Source organism: Tursiops truncatus, chromosome 3, assembly GCF_011762595.2.
Source record: "Tursiops truncatus isolate mTurTru1 chromosome 3, mTurTru1.mat.Y, whole genome shotgun sequence".
Lineage (NCBI taxonomy): Eukaryota > Metazoa > Chordata > Mammalia > Artiodactyla > Delphinidae > Tursiops > Tursiops truncatus.
The window spans coordinates 110,013,284-110,032,226 of NC_047036.1; the positions used below are offsets into that span (position 1 = coordinate 110,013,284).

The following is an 18,943-nucleotide window of genomic DNA, read 5'->3' on the forward strand; positions in this document are numbered from 1 at the left end:
TACTGTATGGAGGTTCTAGTCAGTCAATTAGGCAAGAAATAGAAATAAAAGATATCTGAGCTTGAAAGGAAAAGTAAAATGATGATGTTGTACATAGAAAACCATGAAGAATCCACTGAAAATCTGTTAGAGCTAATAAACGAGTTCAACAACATTGCATGATACAAGATCGATACACACACAAAAAAGGATTGTATTTCTGTACAGTAGCTATAAACAAACCAAAAATGAAATTAAGAAAACAATTCCATTTACAATATCATCAAAAGGAATAAAATACTTAGAAAAAAATTTAACAGAAGAACAGCAAAATTTACACTCTGAAAACTACAAAACATTACTGAAAGTAATTAAAGACCTAAATAAATGGAAACAATCCTATTCACAGAATGGAAAATTTATTAAGATGAAAATACTCCCTTAATTGATCTACAGTTTCTACAGAATCCCTATCAATATCCCAGCTGACTTCTTCACAGAAAGTGACAAGTTGATACTAAAATTCACATGGAAAGTCAAAGGATCCAGAACAGTCAAAACAACCTTGCAAAAGAACAAAGCTGGAAGACACACACTTCCCAATTTCAAAACTTACTACAAACCTATAGATCAAGAAAAGAGAACTGGGAGTCCAGAAATATACCACACTTTTTTTTTTTTTCCTGGCCGCATCACGCCTCATGCGGCATTGTAGTTCACTAACCAGGGGTCGAACCCATGCCCCCTGCAGTGGAAGCAGAGTCTTAACCACTGGACCACCAGGGAAGTCCCTATACCTCACATTTGTAACAGATTTTCCACAAGAATGCCAAGACAAACAACTCAGTCAAAAAATGGGAAAAGGATTTGAATAAGTTTTTCTCCAAGGAAAATATACAAATGGCCGATAAACACATGAAAAGATGCTAAACATCATTAGTCATTAGAGAAATGCAAATCAAAACTAAGAGATACAACATCACACCCATCAGGATGGCTATTATCAACAAATTAAAATTTAAAAAAACAAACAAAAAAAGTGTTGGCAAAAATATGGAGAAATTAGAATACTTGTGCAGTGCTGGTAAAAATGTAAAATGGTGCAGCTGCTGTGGAAAACAGTTTGATGGTCACTCTAAGAGTATAACATAGAATTACCCTATGACCCAGCTATTATACTCTTATGTATATATGGCCAATGAAAGCAGGAACTCAAACAGGTAGTTGTACACACCATGTTCATAGCACCGTTATCCACAACAGTCAAGAGGTGGAAGCAACCCAAGTGTTCACCAACAGATGAATGGACAAACAAAATGTGGTATACACATAAAAGAAATATAATTCAGCCTTAAAAAGGAATGAAATTCTGACACATGCTACCATGGATGAAGCAGTCACTTACATGAGGTATGCAGAAAAGGCAAACTGATAGAGATAGAAAGTAGAATGGTGGTTGCAAGGGGCTGGGCATAAGAGGGAATAGGGAATTATCGTTTAATGGGTATGGAACTTCTGTTTAATGGGTATGGAACTTCTGTTTAGGATGATGAAAAAGTTCTGGAAATGGACAATGGTGATGGTTGCACAACACTGTGAATGTAAATAATGCCACTGAACTGTACATTTAAAATGACTGAAATGATAAATTTTGTTATGCATATATCACAATAAAAAAAATTACAGTACTCACAGTTCAAAAAAAAGTGTGCATTCCCAATGAACCAGAAATTCATCTCCTATAATCCTTTTAATAAAAACATGTATTAGTTTTATAATCTTTTAAAATTTAAAACTTCAAAAATAGTAAAGAGTAAAATGTGACCTTTAACTTGCCCCTTTCAAGTGTTCAGAACCTGTTACAATGGTTTTTTTTCAATTAGTATCTTAGAACTATCCTACTGAAAAATGAAGCCATTCAGCTACCAGATTATTAAATGATTTACACTCCAAAAGTCAAAATGAGACTTAAGCTAAGATTTCAATTATTTTAGAATCCAGTTTATTACAACTGCTATTAAACTGTAACTTTAAAATACACTATCTTAAAGCAAAAAGCCTTATAGGTAGAGAAATCCCTCTTGGCCTCATTTGGCAGGATTTCTCTACCCATGAGAGTCTGAAGAGGTCAGTTCCTACAAGGTAGGCAAACAGAGGTTGTACACCTGGAGATCAAAGCCAACAATAACAGAACATCAGGTCCCAAAATGGTGTTTTGCATAAAAGGACCTTTCACCCAAAGTTAGTCATGAGATTTCTATAGCCTTCAGGTTTAAAATAACATAGAAAAGGGACTTCCCTGGCAGTCCAGTGGTTAGGGCTCTGTGCTTCCAGTGGGGAGGTGGGGGGGGGTTGTTTGATTCCAGTTGGGGAACTAAGATTCCACGTGCTGTGCTGCGTGACCAAGAAAAAAAAAGGTAGTAAAAAACATGAAAGCAAAGATAATTCCATACCATTTTTGCTTTCTTCATCATATCTTTATACATTATCTAATTTCTCATAATCATGTTTCATGAATCACTTTCAACTAGGCCCTCAAAGTTTCCTGGAAATTTACTATCCTTCTCTGACGAATGCTCTTTCCTATTCCGCACAAGTATTTTCATGGAGTTCTATGACTCTTCCTCCTAGCTTCCATTCCACAAATGACCTTATCTTACTGAACAAAGATTACAAAGATTAAAGACCAGAGAGAAATCAACTATCAACTTTCAAACTATTAACATTGCATCCATTCTCTTCTTTCCTCTGGCTAAAAAAGAAAAAGCATCTCTCTATCAAAGAACAATTATGCCCATTTTGCTATCTTCTCCTAGATCTTTATCAGTTACTGCCTTCTCTCCAGCAACTTCAACTTTTCTCTCTTTAATGAATCCCTTCCATCATCATTCAAATATATTCTTCTTTAAAAAAAAAAAAAAAGTCTTCCCTGATCCCATAGATCTCTCCAGCTATTACTCTATCTCTCCTCTACTCTCCTTCACAGCCAAAAGGACTCTTGGTGATTCCCCACTCTCTCTGCAACCATTTGTTTGTTAAAAAGTGACCCAAAAACGTGTAAGGAGCAATATAGTGAACACTTGTGTTACCCATGAACCACCTTGGGAAATACAGCACTGCCAATATAGTGGAAGGCTACTGTGTACCCCTCCTGGATCACATCTCCTATGCTCCCTTCCCCTTCAAGAGATAGCCACTATTCTGATTTTGGTGTATACTTTTACTATGTATGTATCCCTAAGTAAGACATTGAATTGTTCTGCATATTTTTCAACCTTTAAAAAGGGTACACTTTAAAGACTCTGAGCCTTTTAAATTCTCAGCATTATGTTGAGGTTAATCCATCATGATACATGTTGCTGTAGTTCATTTATTTTCACTACTGTGTATCCACACAATTTACTTATCCACTCTCCAGATGATGGATATTTAGGTAGTTTCCCCTTTCTCTGCCATTACAAACAATGCTGTAATTATCTTTTTTTTTAATAAATTTATTTATTTATTTATGGCTGCGTTGGGTCTTTGTTGCTGTGTGCGGGCTTTCTCTAGTTGCAGAGAGCAGGGGCTACTCTTCGTTGTGGTGCACAGGCTTCTCATTATGGTGGCTTCTCTTGTTGCAGAGCATGGGCTCTAGGCATGCGGGCTTCAGTAGTTGTGGCACATGGGCTCAGTAGTTGTGGCTTGTGGGCTCTAGAGCGCAGACTCAGTAGTTGTGGTGCACGGGCTTAGTTGCTCCGCGGCATGTGGGATCTTCCCGGAACAGGGCTCAAACCCGTGTCCCCTGCAATGGCAGGCGGATTCTTAACCACTATGCCACCAGGGAAGTCCCTGTAATGATCATTTTTATACACTTCTCTTTGTACCAGCGAGTGAGAGTTTTCCTGGAAGAGACACCTACAAGTGGAATTGCCAGGTTGCAGGGAATGAGCATCTTCAATTTTAATTGATATACACAAACTGCTTTCCAAAATATATCCAATCACTATTCCACATTGTTTCCAACCTCCCAACATTGTTTCCAACTTCCCACACTCCACTCCTTGCCAAGATCACACTGATTTGCAAGTTGCTAAATTCAACAGACACTATCATTTTAGTTGACCTACTGCTCAACATATTCAGCCACTAATGGCTCCTTAATATATTTTTGGCTTCTATAACCCCAGCCCTCCCAGTTTTCCTAGCACCTCTGGCTTCTCCCATTCTATCTACCAAACTTCTTAAAAATTGGTGCTCCTCTGCACTCAGCCACAGGTCTTATTCAGACTCTGATTAAGTCTACATTCTTTCCCTACATTCTCATGGCTTAAAATACCATCTATATGTCTATAATACAAATACCAAAATATACTCCACATCAAGCCTGTTTGATCATGTCCTTTGACTGAGGAATATCAATCTTAATACATCCAAAATTGATTTCTTGATCTCTTTTCCCTACCGCCAACAACTTCTGCTCTAGTGATCCTCATCCTACCAACCACCTGCTCTTGCTGAACACTCCCTTCAACCTCTCTCCACATCCACTCCATAACCATGGCCTCCAAAATATGTTTTGAATTTATCAGTTCCCTTCCTTCTCCACTGCCACTGTTCAAAACAAGCCATCATTTTACCTCAGACTTGGACAAATGCTACAGCCTTCTAATTGGGACTCCTAGTTCCCCTCATCTCTCTCTAATCCATATTTCATACAGCAGCTAAAGTGATCTTTTTAAAAAAAAAATAAATTTATTTTATTTGTTTATTTATTTTTGGCTGTGTTGGGTCTTCGTTGCTGCGCGTGGGCTTTCTCTAGTTGTGGCGGGTGGGGGTTACTCTTCGTTGTGGTGCGCGGGCTTCTCACTGCTGTGGCTTCTCTTGTTGCAGAGCACGGGCTCTAGGCGCACGGGCTTCAGTAGTTGTGGCTCGCGGGCTCTAGAGAGCAGGCTCAGTAGTTGTGGCACACAGGCTTAGTTGCTCCGCAGCATGTGGGATCTTCCCGGATCAGGGCTCGAACCCGTGTCCCCTGCATTGGCAGGCGGATTCTTAACCACTACACCACCAGGAAAGCCCTAAAGTGATTTTTTTTTTAAGTGATCTTTTTAAAACACAAACCAGATCATTTCACTCAACCCCTGCTTTAAAAATTTTAGTAAGCTTTCCACTTGCCTTAGGATAAACTTTAAGGTACTTAACATGGCCTTCAAAGCCAGGATTTGACTTTCTACTGATGTGACTCCTGCCTATCTCATCAGATTTATTTTATATCTCACTGCCCTCCCCTCCCAGCTCCCACCAAGGGCCTTTTTTAGGCTTCTTGAACTGTGGCGCTCTTTCCAGCTTAAAAAAATTCATGTAGACAATTCCTGTTTCCTTCAGAGTACCTGATCACAATTAAGATAATAATCAGGGAACGTGCTTGTTTTTCAGCATTGCATACCTAGAACATAACCTAGTAGAAAATCACTTAAATGAGTAAACTAATGAACTTCACAACTTGGTTAGAAAGTAGAGGTTCTCTCATTTACTAGGGGTTATCTCATTTACTACCTCATTTCCTGCGTTCAATATATTATCACCAAATAAAGCATTAATATTGATACTAAATGAATTTGGTTGTTTTTAAAGCAATTTCTCTAAAAGAGTTTATCTAAAAGAAAAAAAACAACATATGTACAAGAAAAAAAAACACTTGTACAGAAATGATCAATTTCTATTTTTACTTAAAACCTACACTCTCAAATGTTCACCAAATACAAGTGCTAGACTGTAAAATCTCATAATCATACTTGGCAAACTGAGACGGTATAAAAACTGAGTGTTTCAGTAACAACACCCAGAAAGAAATGATCTGTTCAAAAGAGTACTTCAAGACTGCTTTCATTTATAGTACCTGAGGAAGCCAAGAGAAAATAACACACGTCAAAAAGGCAAAATAAAGGCAATTTTATTACTTAAAATGCATATAGCAAATTAAACAAAAGTTAAAAAGCATTACACAGCAAAGGTTCTTTAGAGTTTACACTAAAAAGGAATTATTTCTGATTAATTTCATCTTCATCTGCATATGTGGAAGACAAGTGATAATAAAGTATCTGGGTTTCCTAAAATATATTTACTGTCTTAGAATATTACAAAAAAGGTTAGAGAGAAAACGCTAATGTACTGAATGAAGAAGGCGTATACTCAAAGCTTGTGAACTTAAATTAGCCCCTATCCTAATTACCCTAACTTCTTGTTAATAAGGTTCTATTAAAATGTAAATAAGCATATTGCTTTAAAAGGTAGTTAAGGTCATTTAAGGCTATTGCTCTTTAATCACGGAATACAAATTTATATATTAAATGAGTTATTATGGCAGAGAGAATATTTACTTTGAAAAATCAATTTATAAAGTGATAAGAGTAAACCTATTGTCAAACTATTTTCTAATTCAGACTTGTAACATATTTAAACAGAACTCAGAAGATTCTAAAGGCTTTATAACTCTGATTTTAAAATCTGTCTCTTCAGCATAGACCAATATTATATATACGGTACAACGTTAATACTGTAGTTAACCAGGGCATATGTTGTGTCACACACTGCACTAAGGCTAAGGATATAAAAATAAAAATTACCCATGATCTCCAAGATTTCATTGCAGCTAGACCAACTACAGAAAGGTGGCAGGAGGATAGGAGGAGGGAAGGGAAGGAAGAAGAGGAAGGGAGGGAAGTTAGTTCTGAGCAGAAAGAATACCATGTGGGACAGCCCTGAAGAGAGAACATAGCATACACCCAGGGAATAGAGATAGATCAAGAGTAGTTGGAAAATAGGATTGGGGGAGTACAAAATGAAAGGTAAGACTGTTGAAATACATGGGATCAGACTAGACCTGTGGGTTTGTTTCTGAAATCTGAAAGACATAGGATACCTTTCCAGAGAAAATTAATATCTCCCAGATCTTGAGTGATGACCTTTTAAAAATTATAATATTAAGAATCTGGTATGGATATAAAATTACGTATGAACTCATTATGTTATATAGCTCTTATGTAACCGTAACACTAAAACAACTTTAAAAAATTAAATACAAAACAAAAATTTAAATAACACTAGTGGGACTTCCCTGGTGGTCCAGTGGCTGGGACTCCATGCTTCCACTGCAGGAGGCACGGGTTCCATCCCTGGTCAGGGAACTAGGATCCTGCATGCCACGCAGTGCAGGCAAAATAAATAAATAAATAAAATGCTAATGTAACAGATTATGTTGTTTTACATAAACTAGACCAATGATGTATTCAATCCTGGAAATATGTAGTCTCAGGTCTAGTTTTATACACACACACACACACACACAATTTTTTTTTTTCGGCTGTGCCGCGTGGCTTGTGGGATCTTAGTTCACCGACAAGGGATTGAACCCGGGCCCTTGTCAGTGAGAGCGCAGAGTCCTAACCATTGGACCACCAGGGAATTCTCATAGTCCTATATTTTTAAACCACTTCTGTAATTTGACTTCAATAACAGTAGTGCATAAAATGCTTATAAATATGTAAAACTAAACAGATTTAATAACTGCAAATGTTTATTTGCTAATTTAGGGAAATACAACCTTATATATACTACCATACCAGCTAGCGGTCCTTAAATGTCAGTTTTAAAGAGGCCAACTTGTTAACTCTGGCAATCTTTCTTGTTCATTTGTGGTTCAGTACCTTAATGAAAACTACATTAAATGTGTATCTAGTATAATCACTGCTGAAGTTTGGAATAAAACACACACACTGCAAACAAACTGTTTCACGTTGATTAATTACAAGATGGGATCTACCAGATACATCTCACAGTGAAAATATGATACTAAATACTAAGCCGGGGTTTGGCCTGCCTATACTAACATATACCATGAAATGATCTAATTTAACTCACCATCTTTCCCTGTCTGAGCATCATCAGTACAATGCTTTATGAGTTGGCACAAACACAATAATAAACAAAATCTAAACACAGCAACAAACTCCCAAGGGATTACTTGGCTATAAAGCAGTCCTTTAGAAGTTACATAAAACTCATTAATGTACAAGAATGCCCAGTTAGAAAAATACTACAGAAAATACAACATTACTAAGGAGTTCTAAGAGAAGTGAATTTGCAGTTTAGAGGGGGAAAAAAATCACTTTGGTACAGGATGAAGTAGATTATAAGGAAACAAATGAGAAGAATCCAGGTAAGAAATGAAAGCCTAGATTAAGGCAGTAATAGTAGGAGTGTTGATAATGTAGATAAAGGGTTTGGATTCAAAGATGTTAAGGAGGTAGAATCTTGGGGCCAGACAGATGTGAGATGTAAAATGGAGGAATCAAGGACAACTTGCAGGTTTCTAGAAAAAACAATGATAGTGGTACATCCTCCAAGGCAAGGAAAATAGCAGAATTTAAGGGTGAGGGGATTGAGAAGTAGCAGAATCAACACTTACAGGGACTATTTGATCATCTTCTACTCTCACCTCACTCACTCCCAGCTTTCCTCAAAATTCTCTCCCCCATTCACATAGCTGTACTAAGAGCAACCATGTTACAATGTAACCTATAGTGTGATCCTACCTGCAGGGTACAGTTGACAGATAAAGTCTGAATCCTTAACTAAAGCTACACCAATATGCAGACTCCACCTGTTTTATTTATATCTCTATATGTATATGTAAATGGGTATGTACACACACATATGTATACACACATGTATACCCACATTTATACATACATACACACAGAGATATGTATATATACATATACATATATACACACACACACACAATCAAACAAAAAATCCCCTAACAACCACCATAGTAAATAGGACCTTGTAACTAACTGCTCAACCCTAAGGCAATCCTCATACTCAAATATCCACTAAGGGCCATTTGATCTGCTAAGACAAAAGTTGACAAACTGTTTTAAAGCCACAAAGTAAATATTTTAGGCTTCACAGGCCATAAAGTTAGGACTACTTAACTCTGCCAGTGTATCAGCAAAAGCACCTACATACAATACATAAACAGATGGGTGTGTTGTCTGTGCTCTAATAAAACTTTATTCATGGACACTGAATTTTGAGTTTCCTATAATTCTCACATACCACAAAATATTCTTCTTTTGACTTTTTCCCACCATTTTAAAAAAATGTAAAAACCATTCTTAGCTCTCAGGCCATACAAAAGCAGGCAGCATTGGGCCTACTAACCTTAGTGTGTCAACCCTTGTGCTAAGGTAACACAGAACTGCCCTCTCCTTTCTTTCAAATGTCCTCTAAGTGTCAGAAAAGGAAAATCTTTCTAGTGGACAGAATTGAAAATCTTCATTTGGCTGCCAGAGAACTCACTCCATTTGCAAGGAAGTAAGTCAACAAATGAAGCCCCATGCAATTTGCTGGTTCTATCATTTACCTTCTACTGTACCTGTCCAGCAAGATACGGTGTTAAGTTTCGGAACAATGATACCTTCCTCTTCCCTCCCCTCATAAGAGTTTTTAGCTATTTTTTTTTTCCTACCACTGTGTATCAGTTATGCTGGGGATGGTTAAATTCAGTACTTAGTCCACAATTTTCAAACATGTGACAAAGCATAGCTAGGCCTGATTAACAAAGAGCATCACCTTTAGAATCTGGACTCAGAGAACAATGACCTCTGGATGTGGTAAGTAGATATGAATTTGGGTTGTTTCCATAGAAGAGATGAGAGTGTTTGCTGGTATATAGAGATAGTGAGATTATGTTAAAGAAAATATTTAATATATATAAGAAAAGTAGGACTCTGTGTGGGTGCGCTCAATAATAGCCATGGAATGAATGAACTGGACAACTATGTTTTAGAGTGTCCTTTACTCCTCTTCTTTCTGGGATGTAGCCCGCTAGCCAGAGCTGTGGTCCAGAGCTGGACCTATAACCTAACGAGTCCCTTTCCTGAGATTTGAGACTGAGAATCAGGTCAGTCTCTCTGATGGCAGAAACTATAAGATTTAAAACTCAAAAGATATTAGTAAGTGTTAAAAACTGACCTGCAGCAAGAAAGAACTAACTGAACACACAAAGAGTATCTTGTGTGAAAAAAAAAAAAAAGAGTATCTTGTGAGACATAAAGAGATACTCTTGACCACATATGGAGTCCCTGGATCTAGCTGTTCCTGAGTTCCAGCTGTCCTCCTATGGCTTGATTGCCTTTCTGAGAATTCACAGGATACCCGTATGTTTCCAAAAAATTCTTCTTTTTGCTTCAGTTAGGTATGTGTCGCTCTCCTAACTAAAACAGAGTACCTACTGGACAATCTAAACAGGGATATTCAGTTGGATCAAAGAGTTCTGGTGAGTTTAAAACACTTAAGGATGGTAGCTACAGCAACAAAAATGGAAGAAATCACCAGGAAGAGTGAAAAGAGGTGGTCAAGGTGGAAATTCATAAATATCAATATGATTAGCAGAGAATTAAGAGTCTGCAAAGAAGCAGCTAGTAGTAAGAAAGGCAGGAAAGGGACAGTCACAAAAGTCAAGGAAAAAAAAACAGTATCAAGGACACAATGGTTAACAATGTCAAGTATAGAAAGAGGTAAAGGAGTAAGCAATGATTTTACAATTTGTCAATGTACAAGTCACAGGTGGCCCTGATAAGAGTTATTTCACTGGCATGCTAGGATGAGAAGCCAGATTGAAGGTTTAAGAATACATAGGAAGTACACAACTCTACCTATGAAGTACTATTCCCATTGAAAAAAAAACATTCAAGCCTGAATCGGAGCAAGCTTCTAGAGGTAACTACCAATTTACAGGAAAAACTGTGGACAGAAGAACATATTACATGAAACCAAAGGGATGCAATCAGCAAAATCCAGACTGTGAGAAATCTCATAGGGCAAAAGCTTGGTTTCTTTCACAAACCAATTGTATGGGAACAAGAACAAAAAGACAGAAAGAAAAGAGGGTTGAGACACACATCAACACAATAAAATGTATGAACCTTATTTGTATCCTAATTCAGACAAACTGTTAAAACAAAACGAAAACTGTAATCGAGGAAATTTGAACACCGACCAGAATATGTGATGATATTAAGGAATTAGTGTTAATTTTTTTAGTAAAATCTTAAATTGGATTATTATTTTAATTCTTAGAGATATACAATAAAATAGTATAACACAGTCTTTATTCTACTAGTGAGTCTTCACTGATTGTGCTCAAAGTCATCCAGCCTGCTACAGTCCCATAGTTAGCTGCATAACAAATATTAAGAGAGCTACAAAGCGATACAGGGATTCAAAGGAGATAAGTCACTATTGGGGTAGGGAATCAAGCAAAACTTAAGGCAATGGTATTTGCACTGTGCCTTAAAAGATGATGAAATGTTAAGAGACAAGGAACAAGACAGGAAAAGTGATATTCCAGATGGAAGAAATGATAGCAATTGGAAAGAGGTGGGAAGGCCTATCTATGAAGAGTATTGACTCTACTCACCTTTCCATAAAACTGTCCCTACCCTAGTGATGACAAGAAAAGGAAAAGTCAAAGTGAAACATCATAACCCACTAGGCAGCTCCAAGTTGACAAAATCATGGGAGACCCATTCAGGCCCAAAGCAGACAGAGAAAGCCCAGTTCCAGAACAGATCACAACAGTATCTGGGTAGCCAAACCATACTGGCTTTCCAGAGTAATCTATTCATGTCAATCTCTGGGTGTGGGGAGTTACTGCAAGTAGGGGTGCTCTCCTTACACCAAAGGGAAAAGTAGCAAGGTAACAGGTCAGGTTAGCTTTAAGCAATTTTTACTCACTGACTACACCTTATTTCACAATTAACTGAGACTAGCAAACACCCTCCCAGAAATCAATATAATTGTTCCAACTTTTCAGAGAAAATAAAAAAGGAAATGGGAAAACCATAATGAAGACTGGGGGTTCAAAAGCTGGAAATCCTTTACATTATACAGGAAAGTTTTTATAGTAAGTTATCTGTAGAAGAGAGCTGAAATAAAAAATAAAATCTACCATATGATCCAGCAATCCCACTCTTGGGCATATATCTGGACAAAACTATAATTCAAAAAGATATATGCACCCCTATGTTCATAGCAGCACTATTCACAATAGCCAAGACATGGAAACAATCTAAATGTCCATTGACAGATGAATGGATAAAGAAGATGTGGTACATACATACAATGGAATACTACTCAGCCATAAAAAAGAACAAAATAATGCCATTTGCAGCAACATGGATGCAACTAGAGATTATCATTCTAAGTAAGGTAAGTCAGAAGGAGAAAGACAAATACCGTATGATATCACTTATATATGGAATCTAAAATATGGCACAAATGAACCTATCTACAAAACAGAAACAGACTCAAAAGACATAGAGAACAGACAGGGGGGCAGGGGATGGACTGGGAGTTTGGGGTTAGTAGATGCAAACTATTACATACAGAATGGATAAACAAGGTCACACTGCATAGCACAGGGAACTATGTTCAATATCCTGAGATAAACCATAATGGAAAAGAATATAAAAAAGAATGCATATATGTATATAACTGAGTCACTTTGTTATACAGTAGAAATTAACACAACACTGTAAATCAACTATCCTTCAATAAAAAATTTAAAAAAAGTAAAATAAAATCAAATCTAAGTTATCAATTTTTATAATACACACTGCATTTCTGGGTCACTGTCCAGGTGTGCCTTCGATATTTAAGACTACCTCTTTGGGGACTTCCCTGGTGGCGCAGTGGTTAAGAATCTGCCTGCCAATGCAGGGGACACGGGTTCAAGCCCTGGCCCAGGAAGATTCCACATGCCGTGGAGCAACTAAGCCCGTGCGCCACAACTACTGAGCCTGCACTCTAGAGCCCGCGAGCCACAGCTATTGAGCTCGCGTGCCACAACTACTGAAACCTGCGCACCTAGAGCTACAAGAGAAGCCACGGTAATGAGAAGCCTGGTACCGCAACAAAGGGTAGCCACCGCTAGCAGCAACTAGAGAAAGCCCGCGCACAGCAATGAAGGCCCAACACAGACATAAATAAATAAATAAATAAATTTATATTAAAAAAAAGACTACCTCTTTGATTTTTATGAAAAATACTATGAAGAGAAGGCCTCATACATTTTGGACTTCATTCTAAACCAGTAGGTGGCCACAAAAGAATACCTGTTTTCTTTGTTCCTCTCAGGTACACATAAAACCATGACATTTACCTTAACTCTTAAAAAAAATGTAAGATACATAATTTTAGAAGGCTTCACCTTCTGTCATCTTCTGTAGCTGATAGCTACTTTTTCCCCTACAAATAAATACTGATCACTTGCTCATACAGCTTTTTTTTTTTTTAAGAGTACCCTTTTGTGAAATCTTGGGTTGGATATCACATTCAAATTCAACCTAGTAATTGTATAAAATACTGGGAAGGACACAAAGAGGTATAAATATAGTTCTTGCTCTAAAGACATGACAGACCTATAAAAAAATTACAATACAAAGCAGAATGCATCAACTGTCACAAAGGGGGTACAGTATCTCAAGAGCACAGAGAAGGGAATGTACATCATCTGACAAGAAGAAACTGAAGCTGAATGAAAATATGCTATCTTTAAGAATGCTTAATTACACAGCTTCAAAGCACTGTAGAATCACCTTTACACCTCAAAACTGTAGACCATTTTCGAATAATCACAGCTAAGCTCTTTTTTTTTAAATCAAACAGTAAAAGTTTGGTCACTCACAAACATCCTATCTTGCCTCCACTTGACACAGAATTTTATTTAAAGCAAAATCTGCCTACTGTTCCAGTAGAGCTAACAAAAACCAAAGCCGTCAGCCTGCAAGCCACCACAAACTGAATGAAAATGCTGGTGTTAAAAAAAAAAAATTTTTTTTTATTGCCTCAGGTAAGTTAATGCTAAAAGATAATTTAAAATAACTTCTTAAGATTTTTTTTTAATGTTTGGAGACTGAAGGAGGCATTGATGAATGAGTAAAATAAACCTGAGCAATTTAAAGAAGCCAGCTTTGTTAAAAACCAGATGGCCACTTGCCAACACTTCTTCATACACGTAAAACCAAAGATGATTCTAGGCAAGATTCACAGGCCACAGAGGCTCTTTATTAAATGTCAAATTAAGAAAGTTCTCATATTTCAATTTTGATAAGTTAAAGGACAATTAAATAAAAGGAGCACTTTACAAAGCTTTGCAGAATCAATATGGAAACAAAGCTTTGCGCTTTTAACATCTGAACCCTCAAAAACAAGACATTTTAAACGTCACATTTACAAACATCCTATTCACAAGGAACTATCGCTTAGATTCTGTAAGGAAAAACAGTGGTAACTGGAAAAGGGACTGGCCTTAGTTTAAAATCTCCAACAGGCCAGCTGAAAAGAAATCGCACAATTCTTAATTGCAAGTGACCGGGAGAACCCTAAATCGAACTCTTCGTCTTAGTTTGAACTCCATACAAAAGCATTTCAGATTTGTATCTTTGTACAAATTTGCACCTTTGTATCATTCCTACAAATGATACCGTTTGTGAAAGAAAAGGCAATAAGGATACAACTCAAACTCCTATATCCCATGATCCATCCTCAAAGAGTGGAAGGAACAGCAAAGTGGAAGGAACAAAGCACTGACGTCAATTACGAGATTAACCCCGGGCACAGGCAGCTGGAGAAAAGGCCTACACATCAATATCCAAATGCAAGGTATCGGGGTAACTAGCTAACCGATTCTGAAGTTATGGGGGGGTATTCAAGTATTACACCCCCACATTCCCATTTTTAGTCAAGCCCCTTCGCCAGTCGAAGGCGGAAATTTTTTTCCTCTTTTTTTTTTTTTGCGGGGGGGGGGCGGGGAGGAGGAGGAGGAGGAGGAGGAGGAGGAGGAGGAGGAGGTGGTGGAGGAGGAGGTGGAGGAGGACGTACGCAGGATCGCGAGAAGGAAAGCGAGAACTAGTTGGGTAATGATAGCCAGAACCTAGGCCTATTTTCTCTTTAACTAGAAATAACTTGAAATTGAGAAGGGTATTAAAAAGTAACAGATCAGTTGATGGAATTTCTGAGGGAAGGAATGGATTAATGGACGAAAGGGGAAAGGAAAAACAGTGCAAAGACTGATTTCTGGTAATTTTTGTTAGGACTGGGTTAGCCTTTTTAATTAATTTGTATTTTTGAGGGTCGGGGGTGGAACGCGAAGACGAGGGAAGCCGTCTCGAGCAGCCCTAGCCCGAAGGGTCTCTCCGGGCCCCCAAACGGACCCTGTCCTCCCCTCCCCCCAGCCCCTCCCCGCGGCCGGGCCCAGCCCTCAGTCCGTCTGTCTGCTCTTCTCACCTCCAGTCCCGGCTCCGCTAGGCCCGAACCATTTCCCGGCTGCGGCAGAGGCGGCGCCGGGCCTGCACCTTCACCGGACGCGCATTCGAACCCGCTCGGGGGGCGGCGACAAACTGCCAAGGGCGAGGAGCTCCGGGCGGCGGCGGGGGTTCGGCAGGTCTCGAAAAGCGCAGGCGGCGGCGGTGGCGACGCACCTCACACAGCACAGGCGGAGGTTCCGCCCCGCTCCATGACTGTCGAGCCCAGACCGGGACGGCTGGCTGAGGAGGCAGGGGCGGGCTGACGAGGACCTGGCACAGGGATCCCCCGCCCCGTCCGCTGGCGGCGGCAGCGACGGCGCTCGACTCCCGCAACCAGGACAGTGACTGACGCAGCGGCCGCGCCACCCATGTGACCAGGCCCGGGCGGGGACGAGGCGTCACGTGGCGACGCCGCGCCCCTCCCCGTCAGAAAAGCGGAGGGTTGCGGATCCTACAGCGCCGGGAGGTGACGCTGGAGGTGGTGACGTGCTCCGACGACGCCGGGCTGGCCGGGTACTGGCCCAGGTGGCCTAGGTCCGAGCTCCTGAGCCCGGCGGCCGCGTCTGACAGGGCGGGACCGGCAGGATCGGGCCTCCACACTTCGCGCGCGCACGCTTCACGCGCGCACACTTCGGCGCGCACACCCTCCAGCGCGTAGCCGCTAGCGAGGTTCAGAAGGGCGGGGCCGGGTGGAGCCGGATCTACTAGTTCTGGGGCTCAGGAGGTCAGGCAGTCCGCCCCTCCTGAGGGTGTGGTCGAAGCCCGCAGGCCGGTGGTGCGGTGCTGCCGTCGAAGACCGGAGTCAGTGCGGCGGCCCTCGACAGGTCCGGTCGGAAAAGGAAGTCCGCTGGGAATTTCTCTGCAGGAGGCCGCCTAGAACCTCGCTTGAACTTCTCAGACGAAGCCAAGCCAGCCCTTTTTCTTGATCATCTAAACATCTTCTACTGTTAATACTTCTTTTCAAGATATCATTCCGAACACTTTTCTTCAGTTCTTAACATCCTGCCAGTCAGGGCAAACTATAATTTAATTGAGAGTAAAGCCATAGTTATAGATTAGACAGGATTTTCAAAGGGTCTCATAGAACCCAGTACGGTAACTGTCCAGAGAAACTACTTTGGGTTCATTTTTTTGGAAAACACTTTATAATTTCCTGCTTCTTATCTGTTTTCTTTCCATGAAGGAGCCTCATGAAGGTGTTTTTTTCACTCTCTACTAATTTTGAAGCAAACATTTAAAAGATTTTTTAAAATAAAATTCAAGGATTTTGAGGAACTTTATGATAAACTATAAAGAGTGTGCATATGAAAATGTTTTTATTAGCCCTAAAAGCTGGTAATTCATCAGCAGCAATAGTAGTATAATATTTTTCTTTTTAAAATTCTGAAGTGACCACATATTCTTTTAAGCTAAACTCTATATAGATTTTTATCTATCTATATAAATTAGGAAATGATTTCATGCAAAACTCAAAATGAACTGTGACAAAATATAGTGAAAAATAATTGGCAGTCCCATCCCTGCCCTTCAACTACTCCAGTTCCGGAGGCAATCACTTAACATTTTCTAATGTAGCCTTCCCAAGATATGTTGTAAATATATATTAAAATACACTTATATGTACCTCTTTTTATGCAAAAGATAACGTACTATATACACTGTTAAGTTCCTTCCTTTTTCACTTAAAATATCCTGGATATCTTTCCATATCACTGTGTAAAGAACTGTCTCATTCTTCCTAGGGGCAGTATAATATTCCATTGTATGCAAATATCTATTTCAACCAATCTCCTACAGGTGGACATTTAGGTTGTTGCCAAGCCATTACTAAATTACAAACTAAGCCGCAACTAATAGTCTCATAAAATGGATAAGTATACCAATAACTCATTAGACTGCAATCTTTAAATCAAAAGGTATTTTCAGTTTGGATAGAGATTGCCAAATTGTCCTCCGTAGATGTAATGCCAATTTCACGTGTTTTCTTTTGTATTCTGCCTTGGAAGATTTACAAGCCTGTATAGGAAGGGAGGGAAGATGGAGACTGACAACAAGAAAGATTATCATTTTACACAATTAAAGAAGTATTAAAACATTGAAGATATGTCATAAACTTTACAAGAATATTCCTTTACTTATTCTGGTGTAGATGTTACTTGGCTAACCAAAAGATAATATGCTTTTGGTTCCATAAATTATCACAATAATTTTTCAATATAAATGAGACCTTACTTAAAAACCAAAAGAGGGGACTTCCCTGGTGGCACAGTGGTTAAAAATCCGCCTGCCAGTGCAGGGGACACGGGTTCGATCCCTGGTCTGGGAAAATCCCACATGCGGAGCAAATAAGCCTGTGCGCTACAACTCCTGAGCCTGCGCTCTAGAGCCCACGAGCCACAGCTACTAAAGCCCATGTGCCTAGAGCCTGTGCTCCACAACTAGAGAAACCACCGCATTGAGAAGCCCACGCACCACAACTACTGAGTGCCTGTGCGCGACAACGAAGACCCAACGCAGCCAAAAAAAAAAAACGAAAAACAAAAGGGGGCCTGGGTTGGAAAAAATAGACTTTCCTTTGGAATTATTCTGCAAATAGGAATTTCTTTCCCTTTTAGCAATGAGAGAAAAAATTCCTAATTATGTATTTCTCAACTCGTAACATTTTAATACTCTGTCATTTTATTTAATCAGATGCATCCATTTTAACAAAGTGACTTTTCTGTCTCTAACTTCATGTTCTAGAACAATGTAAGTCAACTGCACAGTTTGGTGTAATCAGAAAATACAAACCATAGAACTTTAAGAGAAAATAATCTCAAAGAAAAATATGACTTTTATTAACAGGCAATATTTGAACAAAGTATTCAGTATATATTGTTACAGCAGCAATTCTCAGTAGAGTTCTGGGGTGTTTTTAAGTCAGATTTTTGTGAAGGTATAATTTACATACAGAGAATATATATATATAACTGAGTCACTTTTCTGTACACCAGAAACTAAGACAACATCGTAAATCCACTATAGTTCAATAAAAAATTAAAAAGTAATAAAATTTACATACAGTAAAATTTATCCTTTTCAATGTATGGTTCTATGAGTTCTGACAAATGCATACAGCTATGTGACCACCACCCCAATCAAGATATAGAACATTTCCTTTACCCCCAAACATTCACTCTTGCTCCTCTGTAATGAATGCCTCACCTCAACCCCAGTTCCTGGCAACCACTGATGTGCTTTCTGTCCCTATACTTTTACCTTTTCCAGGATATCACATGAATAGAATCATACAGTATGTAGCCTTTGAAGTCTGCCTTTGTTCACTTAGCATAATGCCTTTGAGATCCATCTATCGTTGTCGCGTGTCTCAGTAATTTATCCCTTCCTATTGCTGAGTAGTATTCTATTACTATAACATAGCCTGTTTAGGCATTCATCCATTGAAGGACATTTGGGTTGCTTCCAGTTTTTAATGATTATGAATAAAACATATAAACATCCACGTACAAGGTTTCACTCAGTCTTTAAAATGATTTTCTGAAAGTCACTTCTAGACATAGGAATTACTGTCGTAAATATATCTACATAAATATTATTCTATGTTATTT

General features: G+C 39.0%; 1 protein-coding gene across 6 annotated transcripts in view; it reads right to left on the reverse strand.

Annotated features, from left to right (window-relative positions):
- Nucleotides 1-15,612, reverse strand: part of AFF4 (ALF transcription elongation factor 4) — a 92,761-nt gene extending 77,149 nt beyond the window's left edge. For 3 of the 6 annotated variants that reach the window (XM_019924414.3, XM_019924410.3, XM_019924413.3), the window contains exon 1: nucleotides 15,316-15,607. The gene's annotated coding sequence lies outside the window, so the exon portion shown is untranslated. Of the gene's footprint in view, nucleotides 1-1,672; nucleotides 2,374-15,315 lie in introns of all 6 variants that reach the window. The other 3 variants (XM_073802520.1, XM_019924415.3, XM_019924412.3) reach the window with 2 other exon arrangements.
- Between the last annotated feature and the right edge of the window lie 3,331 nt (nucleotides 15,613-18,943).